The sequence below is a fragment of the Ictidomys tridecemlineatus genome, unplaced genomic scaffold (genome assembly GCF_052094955.1).
Source record: "Ictidomys tridecemlineatus isolate mIctTri1 unplaced genomic scaffold, mIctTri1.hap1 Scaffold_155, whole genome shotgun sequence".
Lineage (NCBI taxonomy): Eukaryota > Metazoa > Chordata > Mammalia > Rodentia > Sciuridae > Ictidomys > Ictidomys tridecemlineatus.
This window is the reverse complement of record NW_027521361.1, coordinates 160,128-177,523: the sequence shown is the minus strand read 5'-3', so window position 1 is coordinate 177,523 and position 17,396 is coordinate 160,128. Positions and strand designations below refer to the sequence as shown.

Here is a 17,396-nt window from a genome sequence, read left to right as displayed (position 1 = left end):
AAAGAAGCATATTTTTTTGCACACTTGCATTTTGAGGCGCAGCAGCAAAATGCATGAATTTTTTACATTTTTTTCACAAATAGATGGTTCTTTCTTCCTGTAGATTTTAGCAAGTTTGGCATACCATCCTTTAATTTCCTTATTAAATGGAGATCTTTTACCTTTTCATTTAAAGGAAGCATTCATGGCTTTGGGGTCCTTATTAGTCAAGACAAGTTTACTTGAACATAAGCACCTTGATACAGGGACAAAGGATCTGATGGTTGAGACAGCTACTGGGTGAGTAACAAGAGGGAAGCATATATAACATATATATCACTGGACAAAGGGAAGATTCATGATCTGAGTGGAACCACATAATATTTCATCATGTCACTCAGAGGCACACAATTTAAAACTTATGCACTGTTTGTTTATGGAATTTTCCATTTATTATTTTTAAACTACAATTTGACTATAGGTAACTGAGACCATGGAGTGTGACATCAAAGATAAGGAAGGACTATTGTCAAGTGCCAGAACAGGGCTTTGCACTCTGGCCTAGCATCACAGGACCCCAGCTCTATATCATTGTCTTGCTGGGCTGCCAGACTGACCTCTTAGGCAGTGGGAGATTCAAGTGCCTCCGTAGGATACTAGTTTCTGTCATCTTTACACCATTCTTAGATGAAGCCCTCAGGCCTGGGTGCAAGAGATGGGCCCCAAGCCAGGGAATCTTCTTGCCTGCCAGTTTACACAGCCAGCTGGAGAGAGAGAGGAGAAAAGAGAGAGTGCCTTTAAGCCACTGGGTTTTCATTTGATTCCAGGTCCTCTCTTTCTCAGAAATTCTCCTTTAACTAGTATGTGGTGCAGCCTTGGCATGGGAGTGACCCTAACGCACAGCAGAGTTTGAGAATCACCATTCTTGCTGTTTCTGAGTGTTGTTGGGTGGTGCCAATGACATCACATGGGAGTTTGTTGGAAATGAGGAATCTCTTGCCCCACTCAAGACCTACTGAATCAGCAACATGGAGGTGGGGATGAAGAGAAGGGAGCCAGCATTTCTTACGTGATTCTGCTGCATCCTACAGTTTGAGAATCTCTGCTCTAAACAAAAAACTAAAGAGATCATCACCTGTCATGGTTTGATTTGCCAACGGTCATATACTGTGATATTGATTACAAAGGTAAATTTGATGGACCCAGGGAATGAGACTGTCCATGTGTCCCCTAAGAATTAAATATTTAGGCCCATAAGAAAGTGTTTAATTATAATTTGGGATCAAATGGAATTCACTGCAGCACCTGAGAAGGGGAGCGGCCTTATAAAACTATGATGATACAACTCAGCAGCTGTGTGCCAGGAGCTGCTTCAGAAAGTCTTGCTGGCCAAGGGAGAACATGATCCTTGAGGACAGGAAGGCAGAGTGAACAGCTGAGGGGACTCAGCAATCTCTTTAGTCAAGGCTTCTCACCTTGGATGGTGTATTGCTCTCTTTGGACTCTCTGCCATCCGGCCATCCATTCTCTCTCGGCGTAGAAGATCAAAGTCTGAAATCGAGGTAGATGCAGGGCTGCTTCTTCTGAAGGGTCTGAGCTCCCCACCTCTCTCCCAGCTTCTCTGGGCTTATAGGGATATCACTCTAATCTCTGCCTCCATCTTCACATAGCCTTCTTCATGGAGTCAGTAGAGCAAAAGGACCAGAGGGAAGAAAGAGGGGAGAGAAAGGGGAAGTCCTGGGGAATGATACTGGCCAAATTCTATTCTTACATTGTGTGCATGTGTGAATATGTAATAAGAGATCCCACCATTTTGTACAACTATAATGCACCAATGGAAAAAATAAGGAAAAAAAAAGTCCCTTGTCTTTTCTTTTAGAAGGACAGTAATCATTGGGTTTAGTGTCCAACCTAAATTCAGGATGGTGTTATTTTGAGATTGTAATGACATCTGCCAAGATCCTATTTCCAAATAAGATCACATTCACAGGTCCTAACTGGGGGTTAAAACTTGCATGTTACCTTTTTTACTTCAAATGGGGAATAAATTTTATTTTCTTCAACTGCCTGTCTTAATGTTAATTCTGAGCAAAGGAATTATGAAAGTAACTTTGATTCTTTCAGGGCAAACGTTGATGGGCTTGGAGTATAGTACTAATGACTGTCTTCACAGAAATCCGTGTTATATAAAGTGCTTTGTGTGATCATTTAAGTCCAGCCAAAGAGTTGGGAGGTTTCTGTGCTGTTGCATAAAGGGGGTACTGAGGCTCAGGAACTCAAGCTCACAGAAGCAAGGGGGTAAAACCTGGACTGAACTCAGCCCTTCCACTCTAATTTCTTGCCCCTTCTTTTGGGTCAGCTGCTGTTAGGAGTCATGATAGTAGGTCCTCGAGTGTCTGTGTTCTTGTCAACTTAAAAAGACTGGCATTTCTACGGTTACTGCAGGTGGGTGCCTGACTCTCTGTGGGTTCTGTGTGGTCTGTTTAGTGATGTGATGCATGCTTCATTTCTAGGTCTTCATCACTGAGCCCAAAGGCCCCAGCTTTGCTTGTTCATTTCTGATGTGACTGTGGCTGCCTTCATTCTGGGTCTTTCTTGCCTGAGCTTCCTGGGTTTGAGATCTTCCTGGTAGCTACCTCTTCTCTATACACAAGGAAGATGAGAGTGAATTTCAAGCATCTTTGGTGGGAAAACTAGTGCTTGAAGGCCAACTGCAAATGTGTTTGTGCAGCACCCATGAAAATACCTGTCACTTAGGGACAAGTGAATTTGACATCATACAACCCCCAACAAAGAGCAATAGCCCAGGTCTCCTGTTTACTCTCTTCATGACACTATGTGCCCTAGGAATTCAGACATAACCAGCTGAAAACTCCTGCCTCTCTGTCCTCTATTGCTCTCTCTCAGAAACTCTGGCCCTTGGTTTTACAGCCATCAGCATGACTAACCCACCATCACCTCAGACTCCAAATTTCAAAGACAATCCTATTTTTCCCTTCTGAATTTCTAACATTTTTTCCATCTGCTTAATGGTTCCATCTCCCAAACAAACATCCTTGTTCACTCTTCTCTCCTCTGTTCTTTATGTTCAATTTCTTACCACAAGACAGGAGGCAGGAGCAGAGATGGAGAGACCAGGAAGGGAATATACATTTTTTAGTGCTCATCCTAAAGAGTCAGACATGTGCTGCATGCTAACTCATTGATCTCAGTAATCCTGCGAGGTAGGCTCAGTGTCACTCTTCTAACTATAGGTGCAAGATGGAGGCTCACAACAATTCAGGGCCTTCAGGTCACGCAGATATGAGGTGGGAATCCAGCCTGTGCTCTGTGCACTACACTAGACCATTTAATCTTTCATGGCTAAATGTTCTTTCGTGGCTTCCAACTTTGCTACTTCTTTTTTCTACCACCACCCCAGGTCAGGCCTTCACCACCTTCTTCCTCAATGGCTACAATTGCTTGCCAGCTATTCCCTGTCTACTCTTTTCTGCTCTAATTTGCCCATGTATGACTGCTTTCTATTTACTTTATGTCCCCTGTTGATCTGGTCCAGTGCCAGACTTGGGCAGGGATTCAGGATATTTAGTCAATAGAGTGGTCTGGGCCAGACTCAATAGGAAATTTATTTTTCAAGCATCTAAATATGATTTTTGATTAGACTAGGTCTTATCTGCTGGTGTGTGCCTTGAAAAGATGAGAAGTAGCAAAATCATAATAGATATAGACTAGGTTAATAATACAGTTGGCTTTTTACCATCCTTGCTAATGGAGAATGGGGATAGGACTTAACATGGGGAGATCATAGCTAATCTACAAAGCTTATCATAGATGATAACATTAATCTTCTCCCCTGATAAGTCTGCAGCCAACAGTTTTTCTCTACCTCTGTACAGCTTCAGATGGAGATAAATAAGTCCCAGGCACTAATTACCTTACACACTAAATCCTTCAGCCTAGATGGGAGTTTGTAAAAGCCACAAGTAAAGGTATTATGCATTCTCAGGAGGCTTTGATGAAGAAAAGTAAGTATCTTCAGCTTAGCCTGATGGTGGAATGAAACCTCAAGATGTGGCTTTCAGGGGGAAGGTGGATTTTATAGAGTGGAGTTCTATATGCTTATCTTATCATATAGGGAAGTGTACAGGTTCATATCACAGATATTTCCTTTACCAACCTGCGTTTAGATCAAAGGAGTATAGTGTTAGCAGGTCCCAATAAAATATGGTAAATATCTTGCACAACTGACCATTTTCTAAGCAACAGATATGAAAATCACACCTGATTCTTCTCTTCTGACAAGACAGTATAACTGCCAGGGGTCCACCAGCTCCCACACTCCCTCCCACTATGCAGTTTAAAATATTTGGATCAATATGCCCATTTGTTCAATATATTTGTTACATAGTGATTTCTCAATCACAATATACAGCAAAGCTGTATATGAAAATCTAGTCAGATAAAAAGGATAGCTAGACTAAGTATTTAAAGTTCCTTCTCATTGAGAACAAATTGGTGTAATGTCTTTGTAGCATCATTTGCAAGTGATTAAAATTTAAAATACAAATATTCTTAGACCTAACAGTTCCACTTCTAGGTTTTTTTTTTTAAATAAATAGCAACAACAATAATAAAGATGGAACAAATATACTTACATGTGTAGATAAATATTTATTTCAGCATTATTTTTAAGAGCATAAGGCTAGATTCAATTAAAGTATTCTTTAATGGTAATAATTAAATTATGATACATCCAATTAAATTCATGATGAAATCATGAGAAAATGAGGTAATTATTTTTTTTTAAGTTAGGTTCTTTTTGATACTTTATTTTCTAGTTATAGTTGGACACAACACTTTTATTTATTTTTATGTGGTGCTGAGGAGGCCTTGCACGTGCTAGGTGAGCACTCTACCACTGAGCCGTAACCCCAGCCCCAAATGAGGTAATTCTTTATGTGATAATACTAAATATGGTATGTGCTACAAAACATAAAAACCCAGAGGAGTGGGTTTAAGAGTGTAAGAATACGTATTGTGCAGTATTCTTTCTTGGGTGTAAAAGGGATACAGAAGCATTTATTTATTAAAATCAAATTACAGGTAAGTGCCCCTTCTCCACACATTTATTTACTATTGAGTTTATTGTAGATTTCAGAAGACTCATTCTCATTATATAATTTAAGTTATTCTAAGAAGCAAGAGTGATATCACTTCTGAATTAAAATGAGAAAGAGAAAGGGATAAAAAATAGATGTCATAATGTAAAAAAAACATAGAAACAGAGTTGCTACCCTGGCATCCCTTCATGATTCTTCTCACTGAAATTTACTGCTTTCTTTAGGGTTGTACTGGTATGTTGTTGGAGGTAGGTGTCTTTTTAAAAAAAATCTATAATGTTGAATAATGCTGGCTCCTTATGCCATTTCTGGTCTGAAGAGCAGAACTGGGTCCTCATTTTCTTTCAGCTACATAAAGTAAGGGATGATTATAAAATACAAGATCTCACTCATGTTTCCAGGGAATTTCTAATCCAACACTGATAGGCAGACTAGAATAGTGGGAACCATGATGTTTCAGCTCCAAGTATCTAATCTTGGGACAGTGATTGTTAGGATGGAAAGCATACATTTATGAGGAATGTCTCAACATTTCCTGGTATAACTGGTTTGATCCCTTGACTCTCCCAAGGTAGAAGAACACAGCAGGTTAAGAACATAGCTCTGAAGCCAGAACCAGGATGAGATTCTCAGGCTGCTATTCACTAGCTATTTGACCTTGAATAAGCTACTCTCTGGCCTTGTTTTTCTCATCTATAAAATGGAGTTAACTCTAGCACCTGTTTCCTAAAGTTGTCATAAAGATTAAACAAATAAATATAAGTAAAATATATAACAAGTACTTAATCCATGCAGGACATTGCTACACATTTAAATCTATTTCAGAAAGAGAAACAGTCATATTTCTGCTGAGCAAGCATTTAGCTTCAAACCCCTCACTGTTCTTCCTCTAGCCAAGTCCCCCTGCCCCAGGCCATTAATTAAAATAACAGACAAGATCTTTGTCTCTTAAAGTTCTATAGAACATTTTTTCCTAAGCAATGCTGTCTACTGCAATGCAAATAAACTCCTTATTTTATCATCAAATCATTTCTGGATCCCACAGTCATTAATTTCAAACTCAGACTTGTCTTTGTAGTTAATTATTAGTTTTCTCAGGAGTTGAGAATGTAGAGCTTTTATTAATTTATGAAAAGTTTAAGTACCCACCATGATGATGGTTACAGAGGTGACAGTGGTATCCAGGAAGATACAACTGACCATTGGTTCTGGTGCATTAGGAACTCCAATCTGCAGAATGAGACACTATCTCAGTGAAGCCTCTATTAAAAGTGTGGCAGTTTCCTACTGTGTAAGGCGGATGTAGGATTCCAGAAAAGAGGTTGCTGTGGGATCCTGAGCAAGCCTTCACTTGTCTGGACCTGTTTCATTATCTCTAAAACAAAAAGATTGAATTGAAGGCTCTTTTTTGTTCTTTTCTATCAAAAAGACTCTTAATGGATGTGAAGTCTGACTCAAAAAGCTAGGGTTTTTTCACTGAGACAGTTCCCTCAACCAAGTCTTACTACCACCCACTGAAGCACACAAAGGGGGTGAAATAACAGCTCCCATTTACTGAGTGCTAAGTGCTGAATGTTTTATATACATCATTGCACTTAATCCTCAAAATAAATCTGTGAAGTAGCTATTAACTTTTCAGTTGCCCAGAGAGTTCAAGTTGGAGGACAAATAGAGCCTGGCTTCTTTTTTCTGTTGTTTTGGTATCAGGGATTGAACTCAGGGGCACTCAGCCACTGAGCCACATCTCCAACACCATTTTGTATTTTATTTGGAGACAGGGTCTCACTGAGTTGCTTAGTGCCTCGCAATTGCTGAGGCTGGCTTTGAACTCCCAATTCTCCTGTCTTAGCTTCCCTAGCCTCTGGGATTATACCCTGAAAGCCTGGCTTCTTCTTTGTAAAAGGGGAAAATAGACTAAATTACTAAAGCCATTCTATAAATGAAGATCCATTGTATCCAGTCAGCCAGTCCCAGGTTGGGGTCCAGAACTGTGGGATTCCTGGAGAAGGTGTGAAAACAGGATCATTCTTGGTTTCTTTGTTTACTTTGTTTTGTATCAGCCATACTGATTTTATGAAACAGAATCCAAGAAGTTCTAGAGTCTTTGAGATCCTCCAGGACAAACACTTGATTCCAGACCTCCTTCTCAAGAATTCAGATTCCTCCACAGTTCCTCTAGGGAGAGGTACTGAACGGAGTTCCCCTCCTGTGGGTTTTCAGTTTGCATCAGTGCCCTGATGCGACTTCACTTTTGGGTCTGGTTTCAAAGCATGCTTATGATTCTACCACAGCCACATATTTTCTGAGTCCATCTTCCTTCCCTGCAATAAGCATTTCAGTCTACAGAGCCAATCCATCTCTCTTTGTTTCTCTCTCACACACACTCACTCATATTCTCTCATTCTTCAAAGACATTTCACAGTTCAGAATAAACACGTCAAAATGAAGGCTATTGCATGAGACAAGAAAGTACATACAAAAGAAGTAAAAGCCTGATTTTTGAATCTTCAGCCAAGAACTGAGAGGTGTCTATAAAACCATGCTACTCTAAGGACTGAGGGCTGCAATAAATAGAACTCATCAGAGACTCAGACATTCTCAGAATGAAAAACACAAACATTTATTAGGAGCAGCTGCATGTGTCTGAGCTCCTGGAGGGATATAGGAGAGCACTGGCTTCGTTCACTGTTATGGAAAAGGCTATGCGGTCAGTGCCAAAAGGAGCTAGCCAGGCAGCAGCATCCACTCCTCCCACCTCCTCTGGCTCTGGGCTACAGGCCCTCTTACCCCACAAGGCAACTGGTGACCTCGTGCCCCTGTCAGGCAGGAGAGTGTGGGGACTTCACGGGCATCTGGGGCAGGTGGGTCTGCTGGCCCGTCTTCAGGTGGGCAGGGGCAGGATCTGACCTGGACAATAAGGAGTGGGCTCCCCTGCCCCTGAGGCAGAAGGACAATAAGGCATCCCAACAGGAAGCACAAACCCTGGCCTGTGGGCCAGTAAGGAGGTACTATTTCTTGTCACCTGGAAATGGAAGTCATCTTACTTCTGGTCAGACTTTCACTTCTGGTGGGTTCTCCGGATAGTACTTGGCAAATAGGAATATGAAACATCCACTTAAATTTGAACTTTGGATAAGCAAATGGTACTTTTTCAGTATACATTTGACCTAAATACTGGAGAGCATACTTATACTAAAACATTTGGATTTATCCTAAATTTAAATAAATTTGAGCATCTTTTATTTTATCAGCAGTTCTATCCCCCTTGTAGCCTTCCCTCTGGATAAGCCTGGTCCCAGGTGAAAGTTTATTCAAGCTACTCACTCTTAAGCAGAAATCTGCTTAGTTCTGATTCTCCTGTAGTTTTTGGTGAAAAGGCAAAGACCCTAGACTATATCTGCTGAATAATGCCTCTGGGGTGGGGCCCCAGTACGCATTTTCTCAAGTTGTCATATAAGTGATTTAAATACATATTTATATTAATTATCTATGCTTCTGGACAAATTACCCTAAAAATTGAAGCTAAAAACCACCATGGGTGAGAAATTTACTGATTTAGCTTTATGATTCTGACTCATGGACCTCCATGATGCTGCAATCAAGGTGTTAGTTTAGGCCGAAGTCATCTCAAGACTTCACTGGCGCTAGAGAATCTGCTTCCAAGCTCACTCCTATGGACCCTGACAGGTCTCAGGTACTTGCTAGTTATGGCTGGAAACATCTGTTTCTTGCCACAGGAGCCTCTTTATAGGGACGGCATCTGGCTTTCCCAGAGTTAGGAATGAGGGGGAATAGGGTGAGGAAGTAGGACCAAGTTCATAAAAGTGAACCATCAACACAAATCCACCTAAGAAAGGAGGGAAGAGAATTATAAAAGTAAGAATAATACAGAGAGACAAAACTCATAAAATGCCATTGTAGAGATTGCCTACCTCTTCACTTTCTTTTGAGAATTATTACTACAGATCAGTCCTCAACACATTGCAACCAAGACCATATTTTGAAAATTAGACTTAAAAGTCTTTATTCACTTATTTTTTCCTGCTTTCATCCCTCCTCCTGATCTACCCTTTTGGTGATCTGAAGCAATAAAAATGGAAACTAAAAAGAAATAAAGAAGAAAAACAACTCAAAATGATGATCTTAGTAGAATAGCTAAATGTTAAAAATGTTCACATATATTATTTGAATACAAATCTCATGCATATATAGCTCTGTTCTCCTAAAAATATCTAATTATTCAATGTGGTCTTTGGAGAATCTCCCATGAAATATTAGAAATATATGAACAGGCTGACCAATTAGGTGTTTGGTCATCTTCATAAGAAAGAGTCAAGAAGAGATCATGTCAGGGTAAAGCATCTGCTTAGTGTGCATGAGACCCTGGCTTCAATCAACACTGCTGCTGCTGCAAAAAATAAATAAATAAAATAAAATAAAATAAAATAAAATAAAAGAGATAACATTAGCTATTGTGCTCATACCTGGAAACTGAGTGGATCCACTTTGTGATGCAGTGAAGAGGGCATGAGCTTTGAGCTGGAATCTAACCAATATGTCACTTTAGCTATCATCTCATTTAGAAAATAGGGACCATAAATCTGCTATAGTGAAACTTAAATGTAATGATGCATATGGAAATGCCTTATAAACCAAGAAGTGTCACTTCTGAAATGAAAGGTGGAACCAAAAACATCACTGGCTTTGTACTTTCACAACCAAGTCTGACATTTGCTCTTTCAATGTTTTAAGCAGGCAGATTCCGATGACTTCCTGGAAAAGTGAACATAGCCCACAGAAGCCATATGACACATATCTAATTTCCTTCCTTCTTTCCTTGTGCCCCCCCATCTTCCTTCCTTCATATATTTTTTTGTTGTGGTGGTGTAGGGGATTGAACCTAGGGCCTCTTTTATGTGATAGGCAGTTTGTATACATCAGCAATACCACAAACACTTGAATAATATATTATGCTACAATGTGACAACAGTTGCAACAATTTTCAGCTTTATTCTAATCTGTGTGTGTGTGTGTGTGTGTGTGTGTGTACATGTAGGCTCACACTGGGGAAGTAACTTGTTATTGCTAAGCAAGCACCTTACCACTGAGATACATCCTAGCCCCTTAATGTTCATTTTAATTTGCAACCCCAAACGGATCTACGTTGTTCCCTAGAAAATGCTCAGCTCCCGAAAAGGACAGTCATCTTTATTGTATCCTCGGTGACAAGTTTTACAGGAAATCTGTGCAAAGTTCTGATGAGAAAGACATGATTCATTTTTCACAGTTCTGATGGTATGACTCCCTCCTCTATCAGAAAGAACTGAACCTTCCTAGCAGTGCTTCTTCCCTAACTCTCTTCCACTCCCATTCTTCAATGTTAGGGAGGCATTCTGTTGGGTAAAAAAGGCAGTGATCTATAAATTGTTAAAAGTGTTCATCCCCTCTTTCTTTTTTCTTCCAGCTTTACCAATTCTGGTCAAGCCTGCCCAGTTATATAAACCCAAATTCATATTCAAAACCGACAATATTGTTTCGAACTGACTGCTTTTCTTTGAGGTGGTCAATTATCAAGAAGGGCTGTAATCTGCTTTTGGTCCTTCTGCCTCCTCCATTCACCCCTGTGCCCTGGCTGTGAGTCTGAGGCATCCTTCAAAGACACAGGACTGATTGTGATGCAAAGGAATGATGACCTGACTCTGTCTCTTCTGTTCCCTGCACAGATAAGTGATTCTGGACCTCTTTGTGTCTCAATAGGGAGAATGTTATCTGGCTATCCTATGGCATAGGGGTGGTGGTTTTAAAGATCAAATCAGATAGGATTAATATAAATAAAAGACCTTTTAAAATATTAGCATGCTATATAAATATGAGGTGGTTAGTTTATTAGAATTCTACCTTTGATGTGCTTCAGATATCTGGCCAGCTGAGCACTTAAAGTATTTTTATTTGCATTGGTTACTAGATGAGAATTTCTACTCATTGATCTTAGAAAACTTACCCAATAATTATAATAATATCAATACTTACACATGTGTTGCCTCACACTCTCTGTTTTGTAGTTTCAATGCCTAAGAGGTTGATTTTTCCCTAGTTCTTAATTGGTGGTGATGTGCCACAGACTAGATTCTAAGGTGTGCCTTTCCCGAACATTAAAGATGGTAATATTTCCTCTTATAGAGAACTTACTTTTTGATTTTATATCATTTCTAGATATATCATTGCTAGATTTGACGTGTTTTTAAAATCTATTTTCGAAATGAGCAGTTTTACCTCAATGACATTGAGTTTTTAAAAAAAATAGTAGTACTTAACCTAACCTTAGACAAGTACAATTAAAGAGAAGATTATAAACACATTTTTCCTGATTTGCTAAGTTGAATGCAACTTGCAATTAATATATAACTAAAACATTAAAATCATGTCAAAAGAAATGACAAAAGACAAAAATGTTTACCTACAACCTTAGTAGTCTGATATCAACAAGTGAATAGACTGAAAATGAAACAAATTGTTTGGATATCAGCATTTTCCTTCTGAAGAAGAAAGGATGAAAGAGCTGTGTTAAAAGATTCAGCTTCATCCCACAGCTCTTTTCATCTTTCCAGGGCACTTAGGGATTAGTGGGTAGGGTCAGCACCTTGCATAAGATCTTGCAACAAATTCTTGATGAAGCTGAGCAAAAAACATGGTGGTGTTGAACCCAAGTGCCTACATATTTGTCAAACATTATTTTGGATGTTTCTGGGAGGATGTAAACTCATATAGACATACAACTTTTAGACTCAGACAGGATCCTTAATTATTTTAAGTACACTGGCTGGTGAAGTGACTGTAAGGAGAAGTTTGCGGTTCTGCCCTACCAGGAGCCAAAAGGCTGGGCTGAGTTCCCTTCCTACCAAGTACAGGCTGGGAGATTTGGAATGAGCCACTGAACTTTTCTCATCTGAAAAACTGAAAGCACTTTAAAAATACTACTGTGTAATGTTTGGTATTATTTTACTTACTGTATTTCCTAAGTTAATAGTAATAGCTAAAGTGGGTGTGGTGGCATCTCCCTGTAATCACAGGGACTTGGGAGCCTGAGGCAGGAGGATCACAAATTTAAGGCCAGCCTCAGCAATTTAGGAAGGCCCTATCTCAAAATTAAAAAATAATAAAAAATGGCTGAGAATATAGTTCAGTAATAGATTGCCCCTGGGTTCAATACCACACACATACAAAATAAGAGCTAACATCTATCCAATTACTCCCATTAGGTGAGTAGTATGTCCTTATTATACAAATGAATGAACTGGAGCATAGAAAAGTTAACCATTGGCTTAGGTCATGCAGCTAGGATGTAGCAGAGCCAGGCTCTACAACTAAGTCTATCAGAACAAAGAAATGATTAGCTCTGTGACCATGGGGAGTTATGTAACTGCTTTTAATGGTGATATTCTTGTATGTACCATGGGATACCCATCTACCTCCTAGGCCTATCATGAGAATTCAGGAATGACATTTGGGGCAGAATCTAGCACAGTGACTGGTGTGTGCTCTGAATGTGATAAGAATTTCTATTACAGGCACCTGTATGGATTGCCTCCTCCCAAAATCTATATGTTGAAATAATACCCTCTAATGTGATGGCATTATGAGGTGAGCCTTGGGGAGGTGATTAGGTCATGAGGGTAGAGCCCTCATGAATGCCCTTGTCAAAATGCACAAGAGCTTTCTTTCTTTGCTCTCTGCCATGTGAGGACAAAACAAGAATAGAATCATCTGCATATTGGAAGAGAGCCCTCACCAGCCACCAGATCTGCTGGCACCTTGATCTTGGATGTCCCAGCCTCCAAACTGTGAGATACAAATGTCTAGTGCATAAACTACCTAGTCTGGGTATATTTGTTACAGTAGTTCAGGCTAAGACAATAGCTCATGTCCCAAATCACCAGACCCTTTGCACAATCCAATTATATGCTAACAGGGGAAGCCACCTTATTTGCTGGAAATCAATGGCTAATCTGCCATATTTATCAAAATCTTAAGAAATTTTATACTTAGCCAGACTCGTGGCATACTTTCAGTGACTTGGGATGCTGAGGCAAGAGGATTGCAAGTTCGAGGCCAGACTCGGTAATTTAGTGAGCCCCTCAGCAATTTAGAGGGACTCTGTCTAAAAATAATAAAGAACTAAGGATACAACTCTTTGGTTCAATCCCTAGAACCAGACAAAAAACAAACAAAGAATATATAATGAAAAATCTAAGCTATTCTATAACTTGATTTTTGATAAATCAAAGATTCCTCAATATGCACCACCACAGTTTGCACAGGTGAGGGTGGGGAGATAAGGAAAATGGTGAGATTCTTAAAGGAGCATAAATTGGAGGCAATGGTAGTATACATGGGATTAGCAGGAAGTCTGTGAGAGAGCCTTCCAGGGGTCTGTCTGATACACCAATTTCCTGTAGAAGCAAAAGGACTAAAGATAGAGGATGGTGATGCCATTATTAAAATAAGGATGTGAAGCAGAAGAGTTAAATTTTGGAGAAATAGTGCTCATAAATGGACATACTACTGGTTGACAAACTGAAGAAGGTGCCAGACAGGGAGCTGAGGAGAAGAGGCCAGAGCTTGAGAAAGGAGTCTGAGTCAGAGGTCTACACAGGGTGTGTCTATAATAAGCTTGTAGTTAAAATCAAGAAAACTGAAGATCTATGAAGGAGAGTGTGTAGAGGTGAGTGGTCATAGGACAGGGATTGTGAGATATGGCAACAGAGAAAAAAAGATGAATTAAAGATGATGACAACTGAGAAAGGAAAAACAGATGGCTGGGCAGAGGGGAAAACCCAAATCTCCTTAAGTCACCAGGAGGGGCATTCCAGCCCCCAAAAGGAAATAAAGAATGAGAGTCCCCATGTTCAACACTAATATTTCCAGTGAGTGTTGGTTCTGTATTCCTCATACTCTCCACATTCCTTCTCACAAGTGAATTTAGAAACTAAGTCTAATGTATCACCATTAATGTTAAAGATTTACTGCTTTCTGAAAACCAGGGACTTCCATCCTGATCTAGGTTGTATTAATTTGAGACCAGAGCTTCTTATCATTAGTAACAACACATTTGGGAGGAGGTCTTCTCTCATTTTTATAGAATAAGGGACAGGTATTCAGTTGCACAAAGATGGCACTACTGCATATAACCCACTTGGAGACAGACATACCAAATATGAACCTGGCATATGAAAGGCAGGTTGGAAATATCAATGTATGAAATACAAATGAAGCTGTATGACCATCCACATATTTAAGAATTGTTGTTTCTAAGGCCAAAGCAGAAAACATTTCAATATTTCACCTTTATTCATTCTCTTTTTTTTTCAATTATTCCTGAAATTCTGGTATTTCCCTGGGCCTTATCATGGATGTTCAATCCATCTGTACATTTGGGGTGATTTATAAGACTTTATCTTTCAATATCTACCCATTACTCCCTCAAACCTAGTTATTATATGACGATTTCACATATCTAATCAGGTTTGCAGTGTGTGGTTGCTCAGGCTGGTTACTGCAAAGAGTACCATTGAGAGGGGATGTCATTCACACAGGAGACATTGTTACTGTTTTGAAGTTAAAGCAAAAAAATTCAAGTTATAACTGTTGACTCTAAAGTTGTATGATTGTGTACATAACAATTTTCTGGCAGAAGGCAATAAAATCTGTAGTTCTCATAAACTTACCACATTACAACATGAAGTTTTAAGGAAAAGGGTCTCTTTATGATGTGTACCAAGGTGCTATGTGGACTGAAGAGCCTTGACTCCATCAGGATGCTCTATGGACACCTATCTGACTTGCAACATCTTAGTCTAGCTCTATGATAGTTCCTGAAACCATCCCTTCCCCTCAATTCCTACTGCTACTGCCTGAGTGCAGACTCCACTTTCCCTGTCTCTTTTCTGGCCATGGTTAATGCTTCCTTCCTGATCTTTTTATGACATATCTAATCCTATCTAGTCCACCCTTCCTACTGTCAGAATGATTTTTCTACAATAATTTGACCAGGTGACTTCTCTGCTTAAAGTATTTAAATACTTTCTTATTGCTTACAGAATTCAATTTACACTTCTACATATGACATATAGGTGTTCCATATTCTTCCCCTGCCCTCGTGCCTACCTATGAGTTACTTCCTCCACAATGATCTAACCACACAGAAACCAAGTTTGATATGCTTGCACTACTTGTCTATAACATTTCACAGGTTGTCCCATGAGTTTCAATTTATCCTTCAAAAATATCAGCACAAGTCTCCTCCATAAACTCTTCCCTTACCATTCAAGTAAAATTGACCATACTTCCTTTGCACTGCCACTATAACTGATTTATATCTTTATTATTACAATTATCCCAAAATCACAATGATTTTTTCCTATGTCTCTCTTATTATGGGTGAATGGACAGTTTAAGGATATGAGATACATCTTATTGATTTATTTGTCCCTAATATCCAAGAGAGTGATGTGTATCCCTGATACTTAGCATAGAGCCTGTTGATTGAATGGAATGGAAAAAAAAAAAGCATTGAGTTTCAGAGAAGCCATAGAGGGAGGCTTTGATAATGAGATAAGGGAAAAGAACCATATTGTGGATTTTATATAAGTTGTTCTAGACTCTTTATACATAGGACCTTAGCTTTGAGTTAAATCTGGAGAAAATGCAACAACAATGAACTACATTTCATTTGCTGTTTGTTCATTTATGTAAGTATTCTGAAAGGTCTCCAGAAACTTCTCTGCTAAGTTCTGCCCTCTGAAGCCTCCAAAAGTCTGCCACACTGGGCTCTACATGTTTTCACAAGTGGACTACTTCTCTTTTTTGGTACATTCTGCTGTGAACTACCAAACCAGTAATGTCCTAAACATTATTGATGTCAAACAGGATTTTTTTTAATGAGAGTAACCTCTTGATTCTTTCCCCCTGTGACTGCTTACTCTCTTCTGTGACAATGGTGGAGTCTAAAAGATAAAATGAAGAAATCTGGGTGAGCTGGACCTAGTGGTACATAATTGTAATCCTAGCTATTAGGGAGGCTGAGACAGGAGGATTGCAAGTTCCCGGCCAGCCTCAGCAACTTAGTGAGACTGCATCTCAAAATAAAAAAATAAAAAGCCTGGGGGAAAAACTCAGTGGTAGAGCAACCCTGGGTTTAATCCCCAGTATGTCCCCGACCAACAAAATAAATAAATAAATAAATCTGAGTGAGATATAAAAGTAAACCACAGGCACACTGCTATTAACTTGGAACTCTTTCTTTTTGACAACTGAAGATTATGTTTTCCTGGATCATGTTATATGCCGCTTACTTAGGACAGTGTCTTAAGTATCCCTCCAGCTTGCAAGAGTTTACCAGTCTGAAGTCTCAGAATGAAACAGTTGGGAGATTGCCTTCTTCCCTACCTTTGTTCCCATACATTACCTAGCTTAACTATAGTCACAATGCTAGTCAGTAGGTACCATTCTCACTTTACAGAAAGGAGAGCATTCAAAGAGTTTAAATGGCCTAAGGAAATACAGCTAGATTAGGTAGTAATCAAGTGAGCTGCTTTCTTTAGAGAAAAATAGACTATTCAAGCTTGGGTACATAAAGGGAAGGTGATCATATCTAGAACTTAAATGGAACTGTCTTCCAGAGTTAACTGGGAATTCTGTTCCTACCAGCTATACAACACCTCTCCATTTTGCTCCTGTTCCTTGGAATCCCAGGTTAGCAACCAGACACTTATTTTATAAGGGCAGAGAGTAAATAGACTGAATATGTGTATCTAGTACATACCTGAAAATAAAAAGCAAATTCTGAACAATTAAAAAAAATCCTGTAACAAAATTTAGAAATACGATAGCTATTTTACAAGAACATCATTATACTTACACAATAAATGTCACTGAAATCCAAAAACATTCTCTGGTTAAACATTTATTACTTGTGAGAATGTTCAACTTGTTTGTCCTGTTTGTAAGTTTCTAGATATCAGTCCTGTGTTCTATTGCATGAGATTATTCTTTACACTCATTCTGAATGCTAAGTGTAAAGCTTCTCATTTAAGCTTTGGATAAATCATGCTATTCTTATTTAGATCACTTTAATATGAAACTGTTCTATACATGCAGTACAAACAGATTTTCAGAACACATTATTTTGGGGGTGGGGGAGGTTAACTGGTCTTTAACCCAGGGGCACTTTACCATTGAGCTATATCCCTAGCCCTTTTTTATTTTTTGAGATGGGTTCACTAAGTTGCTGAAGCTGGC

General features: G+C 39.2%; 1 long non-coding RNA gene across 1 annotated transcript; it reads right to left on the bottom strand.

Moving 5' to 3' along the window:
- Positions 1-408: 408 nt before the first annotated feature.
- On the bottom strand, positions 409-3,042 carry LOC144372741 (uncharacterized). The gene is made up of 2 exons (XR_013432642.1): positions 1,455-3,042; positions 409-743 (listed from the first exon to the last, which is right to left on the bottom strand). It is a non-coding gene; the product is annotated as an uncharacterized LOC144372741 (long non-coding RNA).
- Between the last annotated feature and the right edge of the window lie 14,354 nt (positions 3,043-17,396).